The sequence below is a fragment of the Lolium perenne genome, chromosome 7 (assembly GCF_019359855.2).
Source record: "Lolium perenne isolate Kyuss_39 chromosome 7, Kyuss_2.0, whole genome shotgun sequence".
Lineage (NCBI taxonomy): Eukaryota > Viridiplantae > Streptophyta > Magnoliopsida > Poales > Poaceae > Lolium > Lolium perenne.
The window spans coordinates 122,814,402-122,834,343 of record NC_067250.2 but is presented as its reverse complement, the minus strand read 5'-3'; positions in this window follow the sequence as shown (position 1 = coordinate 122,834,343).

The following is a 19,942-nucleotide window of genomic DNA, read 5'->3' as shown; positions in this document are numbered from 1 at the left end:
TCTCCGATTCTGGCTACCGCCGCCCCCTTCGGCCGTTATGCACCCACGTTAGCTTCCAGGTGATCTCCTCGACCTTGTGGACATCATATCCCTCCTCCTCGCTTCCTTTTTCTTCCCCTTACCGTGTTGTCGACGCCATGCCCGCAGGTCTTCACCGCCGACGCCTCTCCGACGAGCTCCCGTTGTCAGCACCACCGCCATCGGACTCGCGCCGACGAGATGAAGCCTCCAAGCCCACGCGCGCATCCAGGGACACCTCTGCCTCACCTGTTGCTCTTCCTCGCCGCCGCGGTGACCACGCGCTAGAGAACGCGCCGCGCATCGAACAGCTTTCGGGCGTGCAGACAAGGTCCGCCAGCATGGTAGCCGACGTGGTTGCGGGGCTCGCCTGTCAGCGGTTTAGGCTAGCTGCCCCTCGGTGAGTCCCCCCCAAGATCCAGATCCGGGTCACTTTTTCACACAGCCCCCTGACTCTTATGATCAATCAACCCGCGGCCCCTGACTCCGAAACTTTTCTCGAAACCCCCCTGGAAGTTTTGTAATAAACCCGGGGTCCTTCCCGTTTTCATAAAATTAAATCCGAACCCTTTTTAAATTAAAATAAATCCTTTTTCATATTCTTAAATAGTAAAAATCAATATGTTAATAACTTTTGCATGGTAACTCCAAATTAAAAGTGTTATATATATATCAATTTTGATCAAAAAAATGAGAGGAACATGAATATGCCATCCATGCTTGCTGTTGCATCATGCATCATATAATTTCATGCTAGTTTGGATTACCAACTAATATGTAACATATGGAATATGTGGGATACTATATAAATGTTGTCTCGGTTCCATTTAACTTTCATGTAGCTCACCCCTGCCATGTATGGCATGCTATTCAACACTTCACTTTTTTGGTAGAAATGCAATTCCAACCTAATTCGTTTGTTCGGGGTTCCGACTCCGCTTAAATTGGATAAGTGCATTGCATCATCGCTGTCATGCCATGCATATCATCTCGATCATGCTGAATCTTCTTCCGTAGTAGTAAGACTTGCATGCGTTGTTTGTCCAGCATTTGCTTCTTCCTGGATAGGATCGCGAAGTGGTGTTGTGAGATACGACGAGTTCTTCGACAAGTTCTTCTGCAGCTTTTCACAGGCGAGCCCTCTCTCTTCACCTATTTTACATTTTGCTCCCCCTCGCACTGCAATCCTTATGTTGCGCTTATTTATCGAGTCACGTGTCCTATTCCACTTGTTTACCATAATAATCCTATATGTATCATTTCTTACCCATAGCCGTTGCTTGATGTTTGAGCCTTACGAGTCGTAGGCGTGTTTAGGCTATGTTGTTTATCTCGATCTGTTATCGGGATATGTTGGGTTGTTGGGAGGTTATCACATGCTATATCAGTTGTTGGAGATACACATGCTTTACTTAATTGTTAACAACTAAAATTATAAGCAGAGGCATCTGTGAGCCCCTTTGTGAAAGCATCGGAACTTTGACTCGCTAATGTCCCCTAGGACCCAAGTTCTTGTTATCTGTTCCAAGACTGAGCGCTCTACCCATACGTGGGGACGATTATTGGGACCCCCCTCACCCATTACCTTTTCCCAAGTCAGTTGAAAAGGGGGCCACAACCTTCGTTTTATTTGGCGCATGCATGTTTATATACTGTTGCTTTCGGGTGTTTACTTCTTGTTGCCTTCGGTTGTTTATATTATGTATTGTACCCCGCGGAACGTTTAGCGAAGCTTGTGGTTTGCACGCCTAGCCGTTAATGCAAACCCTGAGTCCGCTTCGGAGTACGGCCGGACTTCGTTACGGGTAGCTTAGTCGGGTGGCCCTCCTAGAATTTCTTGTTGATCTGGGAACGGTCTTGTTGTGAGACTCCGCACTTGCTACGCGGGTTCGAGCATGCGTATGGTTACATTTGGGAAACCCCTGCAGGGTGTACATCTTATCGATAAGCCGTGTCCGTGGTTATGGACGACTTGGAGTTGTTTAACTCGATCATAGAACAACTTACACCTTATACTTGTTGTTAATAATCTGATAATAACTTGCGTAGTAATATAGAATTACTACAACCGATACCTAATAAAACTTGTCCACTGTTGAGTGCTTTTTACATTTCCTCTTCGCTTTGTTGAAGGGGATATGTGTATTTGGCTGGGTTATGTTTATGTAGTATTAATCTGTTATCTTATGCGCTCTCTTATCTTCTCTGTTTAGACGGATGTTGTAGCGTGTCTCTATTGGTTATAGTTTTGCTGCCGTTAAACCTACCATATAGCCCCAGGTGATATATTCGCCCGACGAGCATAGCCATTTCTAGTCTCGCTAAGTACGTGTCGGAGTTCGTTCCTTGGTACTTACTCTCGCTTTTTCTTTTTCTCTTCTGTTTCCTTCCTTTTGTCGGCAACCGATGGCCCGACTTCTACAGGTACAAGATGATGATGTTAGCAAGGTTACCCTTCCGGCTTGGCCTGGGCAGGGATATGGACGCCACTGGTTATCTTCTGGACTCTTAGTCCAATTTGTATCTTGTCCGCACTCGGACGTATTCGATCTTGTGTATGATTTGGATCTTTGTATTGTATATTTGTATCTTGACTCGTTGGAGTCGTTGTTGTAATATATGTTTCTTGCGGGCTCTATTGTAATACTGTTGTAATGTTACCGCTCGTGTTAATTCCTCTGGCATCACGTGTGTGATTCACCGCGCACGTCGTGTCGGAGGGCGTCTCTGAATCGATATCGTGCGGATTTCGGCGGGATCGCTGGAATCCTCATGGTACCGGTTTGGGGGCGTCACAAAGTTCCCCCTTTTATGGTTTGATGGACTCCGCCTCTCCGCTTCAATCTTCTTCTCCCGATGTCCTCACATTGTGTGAGCTCCTCTCACGGTCTCTTTTGAATCACCCTATGATCTCTCCCTTGTCGCAGTACGATAGCAACATGAGCATGGTTGCTTATACACAATGTTTTGTTGGTAGCTTGTGTCCGTCCTAGTGCCTAGGGGGCTTGCTAGTTCATAGTTAGTGTGATGACCCAGCGTACCACTGCATGGTGTAGTACACAAGTCGTTGACATAACACAAGTGAAACACCGTTCCACTCATATTACATCTCTCAGAGTGGTACAACAGAAAATATGCGAGTCCAAGGTATGTCTATAGAAGTACACACAAGCTGTTTACATAAGATCAACACAACCTCCTACTTTACAGTGAGGCAAAACTTCAAATAAAGCTCCAGAAGAACGACTCGTAGTCTATCTTATTGCTAACACTATCTTTAGAGATGCTAGGCTTGCTATAGAATTCTAGCTACTTAGGTGCTAGGATTAGGGAAAGGTTCCCCTTTTATTACTAGTCTAGGTTTCCATTATAGCTGATGCAGAAGTTGACTCCATTGACTTCTTTGACTGGATTCTTCATCTTGTTGTAGTTGACTCCTTTGTCTTCGAGTTCCGCGGTAGTTTCTCCTTCGGTGCCTTGATCTAAGAAGGGGGTTCAAATGGGAGGGAATGAGTACGAGCGTACTCAGCAAGTTCATATTAGGAAATAGGTGTATCATGCACTAGCTACAGCCATAGACCAGAACGTCATAGGCCAATGCAAGTTTTCATAAACATTTCTTCAAAAGATTTATTTTATTCTGAAAACTATGCCCGTCGCCTTCACAAAGTTGACCGTAACTTTGTGGAGTTCCTTTCTGCCGCTGTCATAGCTCCTTCCCGGAACAGGGAGTGACAGCCACAATTTGATACACTCTGCAGAGGTGCGTTACTTTTCCCATAAGAGAACTTATCCTTGATACCAACCGGGTGTACTTTCCCGTCCACACTTCCTTGGTGTGGGGCCAGGTGTAAGGTCCAAGCCAATCACTACCTTCTCCGCGACTGCAAACCCACCCTTTTGTCCACCCGTACACCCCCAGTAGACTTCTCCCGATAATACGGCTTTACTCACGGTGTACTTTGGACAATCCATCATAGATCGTAGAGCCCGACATCACACACGGATGGGGATTTAAAAGGCTATCCCAACCTACGGCAGTGCCTCCAACACCCCGCGGCTCTACCAATCCGTTGGCGTGCAGAAGGGAAAAGATACAGCTGACTTCCCCAGAGCCATTATAGATCTTATGGTCAACGCGATATGTACGGCGCTAGAATCACTGGACAACATTGGTACTTAGTCCTAGATGAGTAGTACCCATGCAATGGAACCTCCACCATATCAACACATACCATGGTTCCATTGCCCACCACATAGTCATATTCATAATTGTAAAATAATACTTTGCTTTTCAATGCATGAGTGATAAGTATAGTACTTTGCATATAGTTTGATACAAATAATCAAATGACATGAGCAAGCGATGAACTTGCCTTTCTTGACTGCAAGATTATGCAGGCAAAAGCTTCGATACGTGATAACTCCAAATTCTGAAATACCATCATCGTCCGGTAATGACAATGTTTAAAGAACTAGCAAAGATGCTGTAATGCATAGTATGAGATGCAATCGTTCCAAGCGTAACCTAACCTCGATGATTTAGGATGTATGAGTTGTAAAGATTTCTTTAGGATTGGTTGCACCTTTAGAATGGTTCTCAAACAAGGTTCTTATTAGGGTTTGGTTATATTAGCATCATATCCAAGTGATATAAGACATCATAACAATCATACACATAAGAATAGTGGTGGAATAATATGTAAAGAACAATTGTTAATTTTAAGTTCTACAGAACATGGTTGATGATTACTTATACTATACTTCAAAAGAATAACTTTTGAAGAACATGTTAATTAAGAAATAATGAGTATTTCAAAGAAGGATTAGGGCTTCTAAGGTTTGATTGACATTTGTACTTCAAAAGAATAACTTTTGAAGAACAGGTTAAATAAGAATATGAACTACTATACATAGAGCTATGTAACTCTAGGGTTTACTATTGGGTTCATTTAGTTTCACTAATAGGAACTAGTTGGTTCTTAATCTTGGAATGGGTTTCTATATAGCAAGTATTGGTAGGTTTATTGCTATGGTTTCTTCTAAGCATAATATCAAAGGATGATTACCAAGGTGTTGCTATGAGTTAGGATTTACTATGATTTCACATTTGCTTCACTAAGTAACCTCTAATGGCTTCTAAACTAGATGGTTTATTATTTCTTAAATATGGTTTAGTTGGATAGGAGCATGTGTTGTGAATTGCTACATAAGGTTGATACTAGGGTTCATAATTATGGTTCTACTAAATTATGATGGTTGAGGTTGATCCTAATGGTGTGGTATGGTGATGAATGGTGTCCATGTGAAGTTAGCAAGCTAGGGTTTACAATTAAGTGGTACTAGAGGATCATACAAGTCTTAACTAAAAATAAACACATGAGATGATAGTCTCCTGTGAATTGTACCTAGTTTTATTTTAGTGGATCATGAGTATGCACTCATTGGTTGTTTATTAAGTTTCTACACCCAAAGGTGAAGTGGATATAATCATATGGGCTAAACCCCTAGGGTTTTAGGGTTGCACTAATTTAGGTTGATCACATGAAATAATGGGATCCAGGTCTTACTTAAATTGAAACTAGGGTTTCTAAATTATGGTACAACTCCTAAAATGATAATTGACAATAGAGATGTGGCCACTAATTGCTTTGAAATAAAATTAATAATGGTTTTAGCATTTTATTAACTTTCACAATAATTAATAATTAGGGCAACTCTTATTCAGGTTTAATTTAGAAATCAGGGTTTAATAATTGTTATTAGGTTTAAAGTATTTAACTTGTTGACTTCAGATGTTTAAGTAAACAATTGTTAGGCTACCAAAATAATATTAGCTTTTAATATTTTCTTGAGTTATTACTATTTAAAGAAAATAGAAAATAGTAATTTGCAAATTAGGGTTTATGAATTACCACTAATAATTAAGTTAATGCAATTATGGTAAATAAAATTAATCTTAACATTTTATTTATTTACTGAATAGTTAAAATTTAATTTTGGAACTTAATTATTTATTGCATTCAATTTGCATTTTAAACAATTAGAAAGACATAATTAATAAAGATTAAAATAAGTGAATTTTTATTTTGACACACATTTTTGTTTTATATTTTATTTGAATAGAGTTTATTTTTCTGAACATTTTGATATATCATTCATATTTTTCTGAGTGGAAATGAATTTTCTATGATTTTGCAAAGTTTCAGTTATTTTCTGGAATTTGAAATTTGACATAAATACTAAACATACCCGTTCATTTCTAGTTCCAGACACTGACGAGTGGGACCAAGTCCTAGTCATCTGCCTCGTTGGTAGTTGACCGAGTCAAAAAGTTCAACGGGTCCACTGCCACGTCGACATCACCGGCGGCTTGACGCCGGCGAGTCAGAGCGCGACGGCGACGCCGTTTTATGACCCCCGGGACGCGCGACTAGGTTTTTCCGACTCCCCTCGAGCTACTGAACATGATGGTGGTGTTGGTTTGGCGAGGGGATCACCGGAGCTACGCCGGCGACCATGTCCCGCGGCGGTGCTCTCCGGCGAAACGGCTAAACGGAGCTACAGATGATTCCCGGAAGCAATAGAAGGGTCCAGAGATGCGCAATCTTACCGTGAGTACGATGGTGTGGTCGGCGACGACGATTGCCGCCGGAGTTGAGCTCGATTTCATTGTTACCGGCGATGTACTGAGAAAGGGAATCTTCAAATTCGCCCTGCACCTTGCTCCCCTGGACGATTGCTTGTACCCAGAGGCTCTCCTCGACGATGCGCTTCCAACGAGCCACTGCACGGAGCTTGGGGTGGTCTCCTCCATCGAACTCATCCACGACGCCGGCGACAGTAAGTGGATAATGGTGAGAGATAGAGGGCGATTGAGAGAGAATGGATGGGCGGCGAAGAACAAGGATTACACGGTGATGATCTCCAACTATTTATAGGCCGAGGGGAGCTCTGAGGCCTCGACACGACGACGGCGACGGTTAGGAGGTGGCGGTCTCTGGAAGATTTAGTCTGGCGAAGATCTTTTCTTTCGCGGATAGACTCGGACGCGAGAGAGATTGGGCGTGCTTCTGAGAGGTCTGGCGACGTCTGGGCAAGCTTATCGGCGAGGAGGTCGTGGCCTACTGGCGTTGCAGCGATGTCGACGCCGGAGAAGAAGACGACGATGTTTTCCTATCGCACGATTTTTAAGGCAATCGAAATGGTATGGTCGTGGGTCGATTTCGTTCGTGGGCTGGGTTACTGGTGGGCTTGTGTGGAGATGGTGGTTGGGCTGCGGTGGCTTGCCAGGTAAGTTTCCCTCCATTTTCCTTTTTCAAATTTCTGTTTTCTTTTTCTGTTTTTATTTACTGGTTTGAATTCAAATTTGAATTCTATTTGAATTTGCAGGTTCTAAAATATGTGAATCTTAATAGAACTTGATAGTGCTGCTTGCTGCATATTTGTTGTGTTCAAACAAATATTTAATATTTGATTATATTGATGCTTTGGTGGAGTATAAATAAAGTAGATATGGTTTAATGGTTTATCTCAATTCTTTAAACTTGGGAACCAAACCTGTTTTTAATGATTTGAAGTTTATAACCAGTGCTTGGTAAACATGTCATTAAGTTTTGTTAGTACTTAACAATATTGATTGTTCCCATGTATTTTGTATCATGGTTAGAGTTTAAATTAAATGATGTTGAGAATAGAATGGTTCATGATTTTATGTGAAGAATTGTTTTCAAAGGTTTAAGAAAATGGTTGGATTTACTCTATGGTAAATAATCTTGCTTAGAAAACTCTTGCTTGAATTATTTAAAATGAATCCTAAACTCATCATGATTAACTCTTTTGTTGAGGTGATACCATTTTATAAAATACTACTCATTTGGTTCACTTAGGCAAAGTATTTGAATTGCAAAGTAGAATAGGATATTGGTTTCATTCCACTTACCAAATGGAATCTAGTCTTTAGGTATATATGGCTTGGTTTATACTTGTGATCTAGGATACACAATTTAGGGCATAATATTTTATGTAGACTAGTTCCATATGACAAGGTTTATGGTTTTGGGAATACTTCACTATTTGAAGTATTAAATAGGCATGAGGCATGGCAAGATTTTACTTATAATCTAAATATGGCCTAGGGTTTTAGTAATGATCACCCATGTGATACACAACTAGGATTAGGTATGAGCATAAGCTTGGTTATGTTTAATTGGCTAGGGTTCCTCCTCCTCACTTAGGTAGATTTCTTGTATTAAAGCAATGCTAGGTTTGTCTCAAATCTTTGGATAGGCAGGTTTAAATACAATATCATCACTACTCTATACAAGGCATGAGTATTGGTCTGGATTAACTACTATTGATTCACTTATTATTTCATGAGAAGAATGAGATCTATGGATCACATATTTAGGTTTAACTTATCATCTCAATTTATAAAGTAAGATCATGCATTAGACATGATCCACCTATTCCTCACTAGTCTCTCTTCTTTAATTCTTCTCTCAACACACTCACTTAGATTCTTAGGGTTTATGATCATCACCCAATTTGTAATGATCAAAGTATTGGCCTCATAACAATTCATTGGTGAATTATGGTCTCTCTCCAAGATCAAGTATTGGTCCATATACTTGAGTATACCTCTTTAGGTTGAGCTCTTCTGAATAGGTAGGGTTCCTCTAGGGTTTATGATCAGTACCAAGTTGTAATGATCACAACACTTGCCTCTCCATAATTACTAGAAGAATAGGTTCTTACTTACCATCAAGTGTGAGCTAGGTCAAGTAGGGTTTAATACTTGACTTATATTTCTTGTATCATTGGTTAGTATCAACAAGTACCTCACTTGGATAAGGTTTAAACAGTAAACTAGGTTCTATTGAATGCATAATATAAACATATGAATGGTTCTCTCCTTTCTCTAGGTTTAATGATGAGTTGAGAATCAAGGTTGGAATGGTCAAAGTTAATGAAGAATGAATATGAATGTTCTTGACTTGGTTCAAGTATTGTAGTTGAAAAGATATACCATGTGACTCATAGTAGGAACATTTATTTAGTAGAAGACCTGGATAAGATAAGTATAGAATAGTGTCTTAGTTAATTGGGTTCTTTGATTTAGGATTGAATAATTATTCATGTGTTGTTGTAAGGAATGGCATGTTGAGATCCTTTATAAGATCTTGTAGTTGATCCTTACTTAAGATGTTGTTTGTTATAAAACTAATTCTATTTGATCTAGCCCATAGATCAAATCATCTCTACCCAAAACAAGGTTTTAGCAAAGGTCACAGTGAAGTTTATAGCGCTTGACTTGATGATCTACTTCAATTCCAGCAAGTCAAGTGAAACTTCAGTTACTGTGGTAAGTTTTATTTGAAAGCGCGAAAATTCACCAGATTTTCTATGCATGAATGCAGTGCACACTTTGGTGTTCTCTCATTTTATAGCCTCTAAACCTGGGATATTACAGCCTCTCCCCCTTAAACTGAACTTTGTCTCGAAGTTCGAACGCTCTCATGTTTCGGAACGTTGAAATGTCTTGAACAGATCACAATCCTTTCAAACTCCCTATTGATCTCATTAGATATAGTTGAATATATCCCTTGTCCAGCTCCTTCCTGGAGTCTTCTGATATCTGGCACTCATACTTTCTTCAATTCTATGATTTCTTCCAACACTCTAAGCTTATAGCCTTACTCTCCAAAGATTCTTGGATTAGGACATCGTATTGTGTTAATGGACTTTACTAATGGTTGTGGTGATATCTTCCTATTTGGGTACTCAAAGCTTGGTTCTACCAGCTGCAGTAATCCAGCTGCGGTGCCCCAACCTTAAGTCTAAAGGATTTGTTTAAAGTAAGGTATTGTTTTCCCTTACTACCATAAGGAAAGTAATGGTACTTCGTAAGGTATTTACAATAGGCATGGTCCTGGTAGTTTTATTTCTACGAATGGATTAGAGTCATTTAGTCCATCCAATCATGGCTTTTAGTTTATACTAGTTATCCTTCTTTTGTTTTCTTTAGGTTCCATGAAAGGAATCTTTCTAATAATCATCAGTTTTGGTACGGTCAAACCCTTCAGTCTTTTGTTTTCTTAGGCTTTGATTGTCCCCCGATAACTTCTTCGTCCAACTTCATTATCTAAGACTTACTTAAGTTCTCTTGGTTTCGAGGAATTACAGTTACCCCCTCAAGTTGAGGTCTAACCCTTACTTCCTCGAGATATGAACCTCGGCTTCCGGTCTGACATCCTCTTGAGGTACTATTATATGGATACTTCCCAACAACCTTATAAAAATAAGATCGGACTTCCTCTCAGTTCAGACATTTTTCTTCGTCTTTCATACTCCAAATCATATCACAATACTTCTCCTTCAATCTTCCTCTCCCCCTTGGAGTTTACTAATGATCTTCAAACTCCTTTTCTTCTAATCATTAAACTCCAAGGTTAGAAGATTGGTCTAAGTCTGGTTTAGGTTTATACTTTTCTAGAGTCTCACGAAGAATGCTTTGTGGTGTATCCACACAATTGTGGATATAAATTGTGAATCCTCCAACTAAATATTTACCAATTACGGAATACCAACTGTGGAATCCCTCTTTCCTTTAGAGTGAAAGAACGATTAAGCTGTGGACTATCTGTTACCAGCTGCAGACTATCTAACACGAGATGTGGCTTATTGGATACCAGCAGTGGGCTATTTTATGGTTCTAGTCAATATCTATCTACCAGCTGTGGCTACTTTTATAGTTTTAGTTACGATATACCTCATTTTACATACTTTCTCTTCATGACTATCCTATATCAGATGCAGTCTTATTATACCAGTTACGACTTCACTTGTCTATTTTTATTATTCTAGGGTTTGTTTTGCAAGAAAACCACTCGTTGACACTATGAAGATAGTATCGTAAGTGACTCTACTTGCAATACCTTCTTCCATAATGAATATGGCTCCACTTCTACTGCTCCATATTCACTATTTTTCTCACTTCCATGGTACTTCCATGTTGAAGTACTCCTTGATTAAGGATAGAAATGAGTTTTGATTGGTCCTTCCTTCAGATTGTTGTGGTTGCTTCTCACAACTTTACTTCCTCCTTCTAGTGAACCTTCATCTTGTCTTCAAAATCTTCAGAATTCGTCACTTCCTCACACGAATACCTTTACCCTCTAGACCTATAACATCAAATAAGAGCTTGATATTGCAACATGCATTTGCATATCAAAGTCAAACTTCATGTATGGATCTAGTCAATCAATGAAAATCCAATAAAATCCAAGAAGATTCAGCTTTGTGCTTATAATACACATCCTTATAGGCCTAAATATAATAGTTGGGTAAGACATCCCTAAATATCAGGTTCAGATGTGTAGTATATAACACCACATAAGATAGGTTTAGGTTGTGATACTTAGCACAATACGTGAATTTCTACTATTTGTCTCAACATTTATCTTAATTGCACATTTTCAATGAGACAAACTTGAAACAAAATGGCCTGGGATAGTTGAAGTTAACCTAGTTTTCCTTGGAAGTACTAACAAAATAGTATACCATATATAGGTGCTATTGAGGACTACTTCCTATAGTACAATTAGTTCTAACATGTCTACTCTAAACACATGATTGTTTAGAATATACCACCTATAACTCTAGGATTTCTCTATGTGATATGATCTAAATAAGCCTTCTTTAAATTAAGGACTATGGTTCTAACATACTTGGTACAGTTATTAGGATTTTAAGGCCTAAGCTTTCGAACTATTCCCTAAATCCTACTCCTCATCATACTTTTGTTATCTCACCTATGATGTTCTACTCCCTCACATCATGATTCTCAAGTGAATCATATATGATTACCAACTGTACCATGAAAGATAGACTTAAATACTCCTATCACTCTTCCTTACCTCCTATGATTGTCTCATCATAGACATATACTACCTTATATAACTTATCTCCCTTACTTAACATCAATCATTTGACATTTTCAATGACTCTTACTTAACCATACTTGTATTGAGGACGCGCAGTTAGCGCGGTGGCTAGGCTTGGCAGTGGCCAGCCTGCCCGCCCGAGATCGATTCCCGTAGGGGACGATTTTCTGGTGTCTCACCGGGGCTTTTGGCTCCTAAATAAAATCCCCTCCCACACATATGTGCCACAACTACTAGCTCCTAGGGACACCAAAATTATGTGTGCTGTGTGTATAGTTCTAGAGTCTAACTTGTGCACTAGTGGTGTGCGTGTGTGTGGTGTGAGTGTGGTGTTGAGTTAGTGCATAAGTTCAGATGCTACAGCTGTAACACAGATCGAGGGGTCTAAAAAAAAAACCATACTTGTATTGGTATACTTCTTCCAATAGGATATCTTCCTTATGGTTGTATCCTCTCCTTGGACTACCATGTGTTGTATACCAACTGTGGTCTACTACCACCCTTTATCTTAAGCTTCAATGGTGTTCTAATTATTTGGAATGAAGCCAAATAACTAACTAACTTCACTTAAGAAAGATAGATAAGAAAGATTGACTCAAGTGTGTCGGGATTATTCTCAAGTGAATACCCATCTCAAGTCAAAAGAATAGTTGGTTTAGCATAGTTGGCTTAGCATAGTTGTCTTAGCATAGTTGTCTTAACAGAGTTGTATTAGCTAAGATAACTCCTATAGACACAACCAAACCTATAGGTCACCTTTAAAGGGTTTTAATCCTAGGGTCAAAGCATTTGCTCTGATACCAGCTGTGATGACCCAGCGTACCACTGCATGGTGTAGTACACAAGTCGTTGACATAACACAAGTGAAACACCGTTCCACTCATATTACATCTCTCAGAGTGGTACAACAGAAACATATGCGAGTTCAAGGTATGTCTATAGAAGTACACACGAGCTGTTTACATAAGATCAACACAACCTCCTACTTTACAGTGAGGCAAAACTTCAAATAAAGCTCCAGAAGAACGACTCATAGTCTATCTTATTGCTAACACTATCTTTAGAGATGCTAGGCTTGCTATAGAATTCTAGCTACTTAGGTGCTAGGATTAGGGAAAGGTTCCCCTTTTATTACTAGTCTAGGTTTCCATTATAGCTGATGCAGAAGTTGACTCCATTGACTTCTTTGACTGGATTCTTCATCTTGTTGCAGTTGACTCCTTTGTCTTCGAGTTCCACGGTAGTTTCTCCTTCGGTTCCTTGATCTAAGAAGGGGGTTCAAATGGGAGGGAATGAGTACGAGCGTACTCAGCAAGTTCATATTAGGAAATAGGTGTATCATGCACTGGCTACAGCCATAGACCAGAACGTCATAGGCCAATGCAAGTTTTCATAAACATTTCTTCAAAAGGTTTATTTTATTCTGAAAACTATGCCCGTCAGTCTTCACAGGTTGACCAGAACTTCGTGGAGTTCCTTTCCTGCCGCGTTCACAGTTCCCTTCCCGGAACAGGGAGTGACATCCACAATTTGATACACTCTGCAGAGGTGCGTTACTTTTCCCATAAGAGAACTTATCCTTGATACCAACCGGGTGTACTTTCCCGTCCACACTTCCTTGGTGTGGGGCCAGGTGTAAGGTCCAAGCCAATCACTGCCTTCTCCGCGACTGCAAACCCACCCTTTTGTCCACCCGTACACCCCCAGTAGACTTCTCCCGATAATACGGCTTTACTCACGGTGTACTTTGGACAATCCATCATAGATCGTAGAGCCCGACATCACACACGGATGGGGATTTAAAAGGCTATCCCAACCTACGGCAGTGCCTCCAACACCCCGCGGCTCTACCAATCCGTTGGCGTGCAGAAGGGAAAAGATACAGCTGACTTCCCCAGAGCCATTATAGATCTTATGGTCAACGCGATATGTACGGCGCTAGAATCACTGGACGGCATTGGTACTTAGTCCTAGATGAGTAGTACCCATGCAATGGAACCTCCACCATATCAACACATACCATGGTTCCATTGCCCACCACATAGTCATATTCATAATTGTAAAATAATACTTTGCTTTTCAATGCATGAGTGATAAGTATAGTAATTTGCATATAGTTTGATACAAATAATCAAATGACATGAGCAAGAGATGAACTTGCCTTTCTTGACTGCAAGATTATGCAGGCAAAAGCTTCGATACGTGATAACTCCAAATTCTGAAATACCATCATCGTCTGGTAAGGACAATGTTTAAAGAACTAGCAAAGATGCTGTAATGCATAGTATGAGATGCAATCGTTCCAAGCGTAACCTAACATCGATGATTTAGGATGTATGAGTTGTAAAGATTTCTTTAGGATTGGTTGCACCTTTAGAATGGTTCTCAAACAAGGTTCTTATTAGGGTTTGGTTATATTAGCATCATATCCAAGTGATATAAGACATCATTACAATCATACACATAAGAATAGTGGTGGAATAATATGTAAAGAACAATTGTTAATTTTAAGTTCTACAGAACATGGTTGATGATTACTTATACTATACTTCAAAAGAATAACTTTTGAAGAACATGTTAGTTAAGAAATAATTAGTATTTCAAAGAAGGATTAGGGCTTCTAAGGTTTGATTGACATTTGTACTTCAAAAGAATAACTTTTGAAGAACAGGTTAAATAAGAATATGAACTACTATACATAGAGCTATGTAACTCTAGGGTTTACTATTGGGTCCATTTAGTTTCACTAATAGGAACTAGTTGGTTCTTAATCTTGGAATGGGTTTCTATATAGCAAGTATTGGTAGGTTTATTGCTATGGTTTCTTCTAAGCATAATATCAAAGGATGATTACCAAGGTGTTGCTATGAGTTAGGATTTACTATGATTTCACATTTGCTTCACTAAGTAACCTCTAATGGCTTCTAAACTAGATGGTTTATTATTTCTTAAATATGGTTTAGTTGGATAGGAGCATGTGTTGTGAATTGCTACATAAGGTTGATACTAGGGTTCATAATTATGGTTCTACTAAATTATGATGGTTGAGGTTGATCCTAATGGTGTGGTATGGTGATGAATGGTGTCCATGTGAAGTTAGCAAGCTAGGGTTTACAATTAAGTGGTACTAGAGGATCATACAAGTCTTAACTAAAAATAAACACATGCGATGATAGTCTCCTGTGAATTGTACCTAGTTTTATTTTAGTGGATCATGAGTATGCACTCATTGGTTGTTTATTAAGTTTCTACACCTAAAGGTGAATTGGATATAATCATATGGGCTAAACCCCTAGGGTTTTAGGGTTGCACTAATTTAGGATGATCACATGAAATAATGGGATCCAGGTCTTACTTAAATTGAAACTAGGGTTTCCAAATTATGGTACAACTCCTAAAATGATAATTGACAATAGAGATGTGGTCACTAATTGCTTTGAAATAAAATTAATAACGGTTTTAGCATTTTATTAACTTTCACAAGAATTAATAATTAGGGTAACTCTTATTCAGGTTTAATTTAGAAATCAGGGTTTAATAATTGTTATTAGGCTTAAAGTATTTAACTTGTTGACTTAAGATGTTTAAGTAAACAATTGTTAGGCTACCAAAATAATATTAGCTTTTAATATTTTCTTGAGTTATTACTATTTAAAGAAAATAGAAAATAGTAATTTGCAAATTAGGGTTTATGAATTACCACTAATAATTAAGTTAATGCAATTATGGTAAATAAAACTAATCTTAACATTTTATTTAGTTACTGAATAGTTAAAATTTAATTTTGGAACTTAATTATTTATTGCATTCAATTTGCATTTTAAACAATTAGAAAGACATAATTAATAAAGATTAAAATAAGTGAATTTTTATTTTGACACACATTTTTGTTTTATATTTTATTTGAATAGAGTTTATTTTTGTGAACATTTTGATATATTATTCATATTTTTCTGAGTGGAAATGAATTTTCTATGATTTTGCAAAGTTTCAGTTATTTTCTGGAATTTGAAATTTGACATAAATACTAAACATACCCGTTCATTTCTAGTTCCAGACACTGACGAGTGGGACCAAGTCCTAGTCATCTGCCTCGTTGGCAGTTGACTGAGTCAAAAAGTTCAACGGGTCCACTGCCACGTCGACATCACCGGCGGCTTGACGCCGGCGAGTCAGAGCGCGACGGCGACGCCGTTTTATGACCCCCCGGGACGCGTGACTAGGTTTTTCCGACTCCCCTCGAGCTACTGAACATGATGGTGGTGTTGGTTTGGCGAGGGGATCACCGGAGCTACGCCGGCGACCATGTCCCGCGGCGGTGCTCTCCGGCGAAACGGCTAAACGGAGCTACAGATGATTCCAGGAAGCAATAGAGGGGTCCAGAGATGCGCAATCTCACCGTGAGTACGATGGTGTGGTCGGCGACGACGATTGCCGCCGGAGTTGAGCTCGATTTCATTGTTACCGGCGATGTACTGAGAAAGGGAATCTTCAAATTAGCCCTGCACCTTGCTCCCCTAGACGATTGCTTGTACCTAGAGGCTCTCCTCAACGATGCGCTTCCAACGAGCCACTGCACGGAGCTTGGGGTGGTCTCCTCCGTCGAACTCGTCCACGACGCCGGCGACAGTAAGTGGATAATGGTGAGAGATAGAGGGCGATTGAGAAAGAATGGATGGGCGGCGAAGAACAAGGATTACACGGTGATGATCTCCAACTATTTATAGGCCGAGGGGAGCTCTGAGGCCTCGACACGATGACGACGACGGTCAGGAGGTGGCGGTCTCTGGAAGATTTAGTCTGGCGAAGATCTTTTCTTCCGCGGATAGACTCGGACGCGAGAGAGATTGGGTGTGCTTCTGAGAGGTCTGGCGATGTCCGGGCAAGCTTATCGGCGAGGAGGTCTTGGCCTACTGGCGTTGCAGCGCTGTCGACGCCAGAGAAGAAGACGACAACGTTTTCCTCTCGCACGATTTTTAAGGCAATCGAAACGGTATGGTGGTGGGTCGATTTCGTTCATGGGCTGGGTTACTGGTGGGCTTGTGTGGAGATGGTGGTTGGGCTGCGGTGGCCTGCCAGGTAAGTTTCCCTCCATTTTCCTTTTTCAAATTTCTGTTTTCTTTTTCTGTTTTTATTTACTGGTTTGAATTCAAATTTGAATTCTGTTTGAATTTGCAGGTTCTAAAATATGTGAATCTTAATAGAACTTGATAGTGCTGCTTGCTGCATATTTGTTCTGTTCAAACAAATATTTAATATTTGATTATATTGATGCTTTGGTGGAGTATAAATAAAGTAGATATGGTTTAATGGTTTATCTCAATTCTTTAAACTTGGGAGCCAAACCTATTTTTTTAATGATTTGAAGTTTATAACCAGTGATTGGTAAACATGTCATTAAGTTTTGTTAGTACTTAACAATATTGATTGTTCCCATGTATTTTGTATCATGGTTAGAGTTTAAATTAAATGATGTTAAGAATAGAATGGTTCATGATTTTATGTGAAGAATTGTTTTCAAAGGTTTAAGAAAATGGTTGGATTTACTCTATGGTAAATAATCTTGCTTAGAAAACTCTTGCTTGAATTATTTAAAATGAATCCTAAACTCATCATGATTAACTCTTTTGTTGAGGTGATACCATTTTATAAAATACTACTCATTTGGTTCACTTAGGCAAAGTATTTGAATTGCAAAGTAGAATAGGATATTGGTTTCATTCTACTCACCAAATGGAATCTAGTCTTTAGGTATATATGGCTTGGTTTATACTTGTGATCTAGGATACACAAGTTAGGGCATAATATTTTATGTAGATTAGTTCCATATGACCAGGTTTATGGTTTTGGGAATACTTCACTATTTGAAGTATTAAATAGGCATGAGGCATGGCAAGATTTTACTTATAATCTAAATATGGCCTAGGGTTTTAGTAATGATCACCCATGTGATACACAACTAGGATTAGGTATGAGCATAAGCTTGGTTATGTTTAATTGGCTAGGGTTCCTCCTCCTCACTTAGGTAGATTTCTTGTATTAAAGCAATGCGAGGTTTGTCTCAAATGTTTGGATAGGCAGGTTTAAATACAATATCATCACTACTCTATACAAGGCATGAGTATTGGTCTGGATTAACTACTATTAATTCACTTATTATTTCATGAGAAGAATGAGATCTATGGATCACATATTTAGGTTTAACTTATCATCTCAATTTATAAAGTAAGATCATGCATTAGACATGATCCACTTATTCCTCACTAGTCTCTCTTCTTTAATTCTTCTCTCAACACACTCACTTAGATTCTTAGGGTTTATGATCATCACCCAATTTGTAATGATCAAAGTATTGGCCTCATAACAATTCATTGGTGAATTATGGTCTCTCTCCAAGATCAAGTATTGGTCCATATACTTGAGTATACCTCTTTAGGTTGAGCTCTTCTGAATAGGTAGGGTTACTCTAGGGTTTATGATCAGTACCAAGTTGTAATGATCACAACACTTGCCTCTCTATAATTACTAGAAGAATAGGTTCTTACTTACCATCAAGTGTGAGCTAGGTCAAGTAGGGTTTAATACTTGACTTATATTTTTTGTATCATTGGTTAGTATCAACAAGTACCTCACTTGGATAAGGTTTAAACAGTAAACTAGGTTCTATTGAATGCATAATATAAACATATGAATGGTTCTCTCCTTTCTCTAGGTTTAATGATGAGTTGAGAATCAAGGTTGGAATGGTCAAAGTTAATGAAGAATGAATATGAATGTTCTTGACTTGATTCAAGTATTGTAGTTGAAAAGATATACCATGTGACTAATGGTAGGAACATTTAATTAGTAGAAGACCTGGATAAGATAAGTACAGAATAGTGTCTTAGTTAATTGGGTTCTTTGATTTAGGATTGAATAATTATTCATGTGTTGTTGTAAGGAATGGCATGTTGAGATCCTTTATAAGATCTTGTAGTTGATCCTTACTTAAGATGTTGTTTGTTATAAAACTAATTCTATTTGATCTAGCCCATAGATCAAATCATCTCTACCCAAAACAAGGTTTTAGCAAAGGTCACAGTGAAGTTTATAGCGCTTCACTTGATGATCTACTTCAATTCCAGCAAGTCAAGTGAAACTTCAGTTACTGTGGCAAGTTTTATTTGAAAGCGCGAAAATTCCCCGGATTTTCTATGCATGAATGCAGTGCACACTTTGGTGTTCTCTCATTTTATAGCCTCTAAACCTGGGATATTACAGTTAGGCCACAATTGACACCGGCAATTTTCCCCCATTGCTTTTTGTTGATGTTGGTTGTTTGGTATGAGACTAGGCCGAGCTTTAGGGTTGTTGGTTTGGGGTATGGGTGAAACCTTTGAAGGACCTTGGTCTCTGCCGGTGACGATGACACGATGTTGCGTCATTCGATTTCTTGGAGGCATCCTTGCAAACCTCCTCCCTCCTTTGGACTCTCAAGTTATGCTAGATTGCTTCCTGTCATCGAGTTTGGTGCGGTGGAGCTTTGTTGGTTTGGACAGACATGGAGTTGCTCCTGTGAAACAGAAGGCAACGCTCCTTCAATCTTGATCAAACTAGCTTACCTTTGTTTGGCTATTTGTATTCCTAGGTTTCTTTTTCCATGTATTCTCCATAGCTTGATGTTTGTTGTAAGGAATACGATCTAATCCCCCAGGGGGATGGGCGCGTTGCAGCCTCTGGTGATGTGGGCATTACCCTTCGGGTAACTAATGTTGCACTACATCTTGCGGCCCAACCAGGGGCCCATGAAGGCAGTCGATGGCCAGGTGGGCGACTACGTCGGTTCCAAAGAAGAATCCTTGAAGAACAAGACAAGGAGATGAAGAATACAAGGAAATCTTAGAACCAGGACCCTCTTTAACCTAGTCGTACCCGGATAGATCTCTCAAGACCTGGCTCCCAATATAAGTGCCAGGAGAGAGGCTGCCGAGGACACACAC